The following is a 6,566-nucleotide window of genomic DNA, read 5'->3' as shown; positions in this document are numbered from 1 at the left end:
AAAACACAGCTGGCGAGGGACCCATATTCTTTTATATTATGCAGGATTCCTTTGTCTGAGAAACAAACTCTTACCCAACCTTGGGACATACTCTATGCTGTGCCGTGTCACAGTAGCCACCAGCTACATTGAGCACCTGAATGTGATTTGAGATATGCTGTCCCTGTAAAATATACCTCAGAGTTCAAAGACTTAGCATAAAAAGAATACAAGATAGCCTATTAATGATTTTTATTATTGATTATATGTGGAACACTAATATTCTTTTAAATATTGGGTTAAATAAAAATACATTATGATTTATTCATTTTATCTATTTTTCTTTCTTAAATGTGGTTTCTAGAAAATTTTGTATGCGGCTTGTGTTTGTGGCTTGCATTATAGTGCTATTGAACAGTGCTGCTCTAGAGAGTTCTCTTGGTTCCCAAGAGGGTTTCTAATAGAAAGAGATAAAGAATTACCAATCTCTGCTAGGATCCTCTATAGGATGAATCATTATTTTAATTGCTCCTGTAGCTAATTAGCTACACAAGTGTGAAGGTTTTCTTCTTTATTTTAGCATCTAATTTAAATTCCTTTATAAAGATTCAGAATCCGTTTTTTTTTTCTCTCTCTCCTCCATAAAAGCAAAGCACAGGTGGTTCATAGAGACCATTATCCCATGGAGAGACTTTTTTATAAAACGTGTTTAAATGTCACTCAGTTCCATTAAAACAAAGGAGCCATTCAGCAAATGTGTTGCTTCTTAGTTTTTTACTTTCTTGTGGAAACTAATTTTGAGACTTTGACTATATTTTTATGAGGAAAGAGGGTACAGAGAAAGCTGTTAAGTTTACCTTTTCCTACATATGAAGAGTTAAAGTTGTAAGAAGTCCTCGAATTCACCTGGAAATATGGTCTAACAGTAACTATCCTATGGCCTGTGCAGAGAAATGCCTCCTTTGCTCCTTCAGCTCCCTCCTTCTCCTAGTCCCAGCTCTTTGCCCTGGAGGCTGACCTGCTGGTCTGCACGGAGAGGTCTGGAATGGAGAGTTCTCATAGAGACCAGGAGGGAGGGGATCAGGGTCACAGTATCTATTCACCTGCTAGGTAGCTGAGGGCTGTATATTTAGAGTTGAGTCAGGAAAAGGGCATCACTCTAAAAGGAAGAATTTAATACAGAAATTAGAGTATTGACTGAGTACCACTGCTTTTCTTCATGACTTCTGATGCTAGTGTTTGCTCACTTTGCTCCTCCTTGTGGGTCTAGGAGTGGTGACAACTTTGCTGCTCTTACCCTCAGGCGACTGTCCTATCCCTTGTGATTCTCTAGTACTCCCTTGAGTACTGTGCCATCCGCACTTGATTGTAACCCTCGTAGTGGGCCTGCTGGCATCTTGTAGGAGGGCTGCGTCAAGACAAGAGGTTGTTGAGTGTCCTGGTCAATAATGAAGGACAGAGGAGCAACATTTTGAAGGTATTTCCTCAAGTCTAGGAACATAAAACAGCTTTTCCTATATTTCTGCCTGGTATTTACAATGTCTTAGAACAACGAACTCTGTAATATGCCTGAGGTAAGAAAGAAAGTTATCAAGATGCATTTTGTATGTTGCAGTTTTCTCTCTGGCAAAGAAATGTCAATATTTGAATTGCACATTAAGCTCTACACTCATCAATTCTTGGTCTTCTAAGAATATACTTGTACTTCTTTTAGATGGGAGGTTGAAATACTTCCTATGTTTTCCCACCTGTACAATGAGGGGTTTGTTTAGACTAGAGTATCTTAAATATCTCTGTGCACTAACATTCTGTAAGTTTATGATATTTTAGTCAAATTTGTAAAATATAGTTTTTTGGCCTTTTGCTCAGGAGAGGTGAAAATGCGATTGTCTTTGGTTGTCGTGAATTCAGGTTCATCCACCAAAGCCACCTCCACCATGCCGCCCAAGTTTGACCCCAAGATCAAAGTCATATACCTATGGTGCATTGGTGGTGGGGAGGTCTGTAACATGTCTGTCCTGGTACGGAAGATCAGGCCTCTGGATCTGTCTCCAAAAAACGCTGGTGATGACATTACCAAGGCAACTGGTGGTTTGAAGTTTCTGGGGATTACAGTGAAACTGACCATTCAGAACACACAGGCCCAGCTGGAAGTGGTACCTTCTGCCTCTGCTCTGATTATCAGAGCCCCCACAAGGAACCACCTAGAGATAGAAGCAAAACACATTAAACACAGTGCAAATGTCACTTTTGATGAGCTTGTCATTGCCTGACAGATGTGGCACCGATCTTTAGCCAGAGAACTCTCTAAAACCATTAAAGAGATTCTGGGGACTGCCCCATATATGGGCTGCAATGTTGATGGCTGCCACCCTTATGAAATCATAGATGACATCAATAGGCATGTGTGTAGTACAAAGCCCAGCTAGTTAAGAGCTATGAAGGAACATGTTTCGATAAAGGATCATTTGACAACCAAAAAAAAAAAAAATATATATATATATATATATATATATATATATATATATATGGAATAACATGATGACGTTAATGTGTAGGCTTCTCTGAAGTGCTAGGCTGAATATTTTGTGAAACAAAGTTCACCTTCCCACTTAAGAAAATCAGAGAAAAAAATTTTTAAAGATTTTATTTATTCATGAGACACACACACACACACACACACACACACAGAGGCAGAGACACAGGCAGAGGGAGAAGCAGGCTCCAAGCAGGGAGCCCAATGTGGGACTTGATCTCCAGGATCAAGGCGCTAAACCACTGAGCCACCCAGGGATCCCAAGAGAAAATTATTTTTATTAATGCCCTTGAAAGCACCATATAAAAGAGTGCATGGTCCTAATAGCACCAAGCCAAAGTCAGAGGTCAGTGAACAATGGCCCAAGGGTCAAATGCAAACTGCCATCTGTTTTTGTAAAGTTTTATTAAAACACAAGCCATGCTGATTTGTTTATGTATTGTCTATATCTGCTTTCTCACTACCATGGTGTAGTTGAGTTGTTACAACAGAAATTGTGTTAGTCCACAAAACCTAAAATGTTTACTACCTGGCCCTTTACAGAAGTTTGCCAGTTCTTGGCTTAAGATGAGTAAGCAGCTCTCTTTAAGTAAAATTCCTATTCAGGTTTTTCAGGTGTGACATATCCCAGACTCTGATAGCGGGTAAAGGTACAAATAATTGCCCATTTTGAAAGCGCCAAAATTAAGTGCTCACTTCGACAGCACATTTACTGAAAGCACCAAAATTATAAAACTTGGTTTGTATGACACTTGAAGGGCAGCCTGGTAATCTGAGGATTTGAGCTCAATTCTATTCTTTACCAGTTTAACAATCTTGCGAGAGTTACCTAATTTTTCTTAGTTGTAACATCACATGAGATAATATGTGGAACACCTTAAATTTCTATCTGAAAGTAAAAAGTTATTAAATATTAATTTTGACGCTGCAGAAAAGGAAATTGTAAATCTCTGAAGTCAGAAGGTCGGAAAATGCATCATATGTACCTAGAGCATAACATGCAATGTTCAGTAAACAATTGCATAGCCATCTTCCCCCCATTGCCCTTAAAAAGCCACTCCTTCAGCAAAACAAACAAAAAACCCTTGAATCTCTCAGCCAGGTGACATACTAGGAATGATGCATGGAAGTGAGAAGCTCAACAGCAGAATTTGGAATGACTGCTGCCTGGCAACTGTGTACACTAGGACCCTGGCCAGGAAGATATTGGGGTTTCATAGCTCTCAAGCTACAAAAGCATCTGCAGCTGGCTCCAGGAAGAGGCTCTGAAATAGAAGCTTCCAACTATGTATTCATAGGGGACTTGATTTCTAAATGAGGAACAGACAACCTGCTGAGAAATACCTGTGTTTCTCAAATTGCAAAGCTGGAACAAAAGGGATTTAGTGATGCAGAGCAAGGAAATCCTCAGGAACAGACTAAGGTTTAAAAGGATCATCCTTATGTATTTATTTTCAGAACAATAGGGGATTTTTTAAAAAAGATTATTACAAAGAAGAGCTAATTCTTCCTTTTTGGTTGTGCAGGATTTAAAGTCCAACAATTCACTCCTGTTTCTCTGCCTGAGCTGAATTCAACAGATAAGAAGAAAGTCTTAATGATTAATAAGCCCTCTGGAGCAAGAAAGGGAGTTTATTTTCATTTTACAGATGAAGAAACTGAGGCCCTGAGGGATCAAAACACCTATTTAAGGTCATACAGTTCTTTCATGCAGAGTGAAAATGAATTCCTGGGTGTCTGATTTCTTTCTTTCTTTTTTTTTTTTTAAGATTTTATTTATTTATTTATGAGACACACACACACACATACACACACAGATAGAGACACAGGCAGAGGGAGAAGCAGGCTCCATGCAGGGAGCCTAATGTGGGACTTGACCCCAGGACTCCAGGATCACTCCCCAGGCCAAAGGCAGGCACCAAACCGCTGAGCCACCCAGGGATCCTGGGTCTCTGATTTCTGCTGTACTTTTTTTTCTCTAAAGCACCCTGCTTCTCCAGAACCTTCAGCTTAGGTAGACCACACTGGTCCTGCCTCTGACTTAGTGCATGATGCAGGCATGCTGGAGGATCTTTCTGTGGCTTTCTTTTGTCCTCTGTAAAATGGTTCGAATACCCATCTATCCTTCCTCATAAGGATGGTAAAACTCAACTGGCATCACAGACATGAAATTGTGATTCAGTAGATATGGCAGACACTTATTCCTTTTTTTTTTTAATTTTTATTTATTTATGATAGTCACAGAGAGAGAGAGAGAGAGGCGGAGACACAGGCAGAGGGAGAAGCAGGCTCCATGCATCGGTAGCCCAACGTGGGACTCGATCCTGGGTCTCCAGGATCGCACCCTGGGCCAAAGGCAGGCGCTAAACCGCTGCGCCACCCAGGGATCCCCACTTATTCCTTTCTAATAAAATCTATTCCCTTCTTCCTTCTTAACCTGATTTTATTCCAGCAGCCATAGACCCAGTCACAGAGAATAAATCATGCTTAAACCATAGGAGCCAATGGTGGTCCCATCCCCTTTGCGAGTGATTACCCTAGAGATTGTCACGTGACCCAGAACTGGTCAGGAAGATAGAGAGGAAAGCCTGAAGAGGGGTGTGGAAGATTTTAAGAAAGTTCTGCTCTACCTGTTAAAAGGCACAAGTGGTAATGTGAAGGAAAGTTTAAATGTCTGCAAAGGATGCTCTCAGGTGAGATGGAGGACATCATGAGTGGAACAAAGCAGATATCAGTTACAAGCTCATTCACTTTTTCAGGAAATATTTACAGTGTGTTCACCACGTGTTAGGTACTGGGAAATACAGCAGAGAACAAGCAGACCCAATTCCCTGGTCCCGTAGAGATGACACTCTAGTGAGGGGAGACAAGATAAATACGCATAAAATGTAGTATATTGGGGAGAAGTGTAGAAGAAACAGGGGAAGGCAGGGCTGGGAACATGAGTGATTGGGGGTTGAAGTTTTAGACAGGGCTGTGAAGGATGCTTTCACGGAGAGGGTAGTTTTGTATAAAAGCCTGAAGGAAATGAGGAAGGGAGCCCCGATGGAATTCGCAATTTAGAATCATCTTGTCAGAGGGGACAGCCAGGTGGTTGATGTGACTGGAGTAGAGTAAGCAACATGGGGAAGGATAGAAAGTGTGAGCAGTGGTATCAACTGCAGGTCACCTGGAACCTTGAAGCCACTATGGGTCTTTGTTTCTTACTCTGAGTCACAGTGGAATCCATTGGAAGATTTTGAACAGGGAGATGACAGGATCTGACCTTCATTTTAGCAGGATCATTCTGGTAGCTTTGTGCAAATAGACTGAAGAGGTACAAGGGCAGAAATAAACCACTTGGGAAGATATAATACAAGTGAGAGCCACTGGTGGTTTTGGCCAGAGTGGTAGTGGAAATGTAAGAGGTGGTCCAGATTCTGGATGTATTTTGAAGATGGAGTTGAAGGGACTTGTTAAAGATCAGAGTAGGGTTTGAGGGAATTGAGGACAACTGAGGTTTGGAGTTTTAGCACCTGGGATGGTGGAGTTGTCATTTACTCATTGGGAAGACTGGGAAATGTATGCTTTGGGAGCAATGTCAAAAACTTGCTTTTTGGGCAGCCTGGGTGGCTCAGCAGTTTAGCATCACCTTCAGCCCAGGGTGTGATCTTGAGACCCAGGATCAAGTCCCACGTCAGGCTCCCTGCATGGAGACTGCTTCTCCCTCTGCCTGTGTCTCTGCCTCTCTTTCTCTCTGTGTCTCTCATGAATAAATAAAATCTTAAAAAAAAAAAACTTCCCTTTCATCTTGTCTGAGATGCTGAAAATTAGTCATCAAAAAGGATATTTCATGTAGGCAGTTAGATAACAAGTTCAACAAATTAGGCATTAATCAAATGGAAGAAACACCAAAAATGTGTCTTAGGGAAGCATCTGGCTCATTGTGTAAAAAGCAGGGTGATTTCTTCAAGCCTGTTTCCTCATCATTGAAATGGAAGTAACAGCCAGTGTTGTGTAGGTTTAAGAAGAAGATAAAAGTACCTAGTACTGTGCTTTAAGCAACAAAAAA

At 41.0% G+C, this 6,566-nt stretch overlaps 1 pseudogene; it reads left to right on the top strand.

Annotated features, from left to right (window-relative positions):
• Nucleotides 1-1,860: 1,860 nt before the first annotated feature.
• Nucleotides 1,861-2,408, top strand: LOC140598759 (large ribosomal subunit protein uL11-like; annotated as a pseudogene).
• Nucleotides 2,409-6,566: the final 4,158 nt, after the last annotated feature.

The sequence above is a fragment of the Vulpes vulpes genome, chromosome 4, assembly GCF_048418805.1.
Source record: "Vulpes vulpes isolate BD-2025 chromosome 4, VulVul3, whole genome shotgun sequence".
Lineage (NCBI taxonomy): Eukaryota > Metazoa > Chordata > Mammalia > Carnivora > Canidae > Vulpes > Vulpes vulpes.
This window is presented reverse-complemented; position numbering and strand designations above follow the sequence as displayed.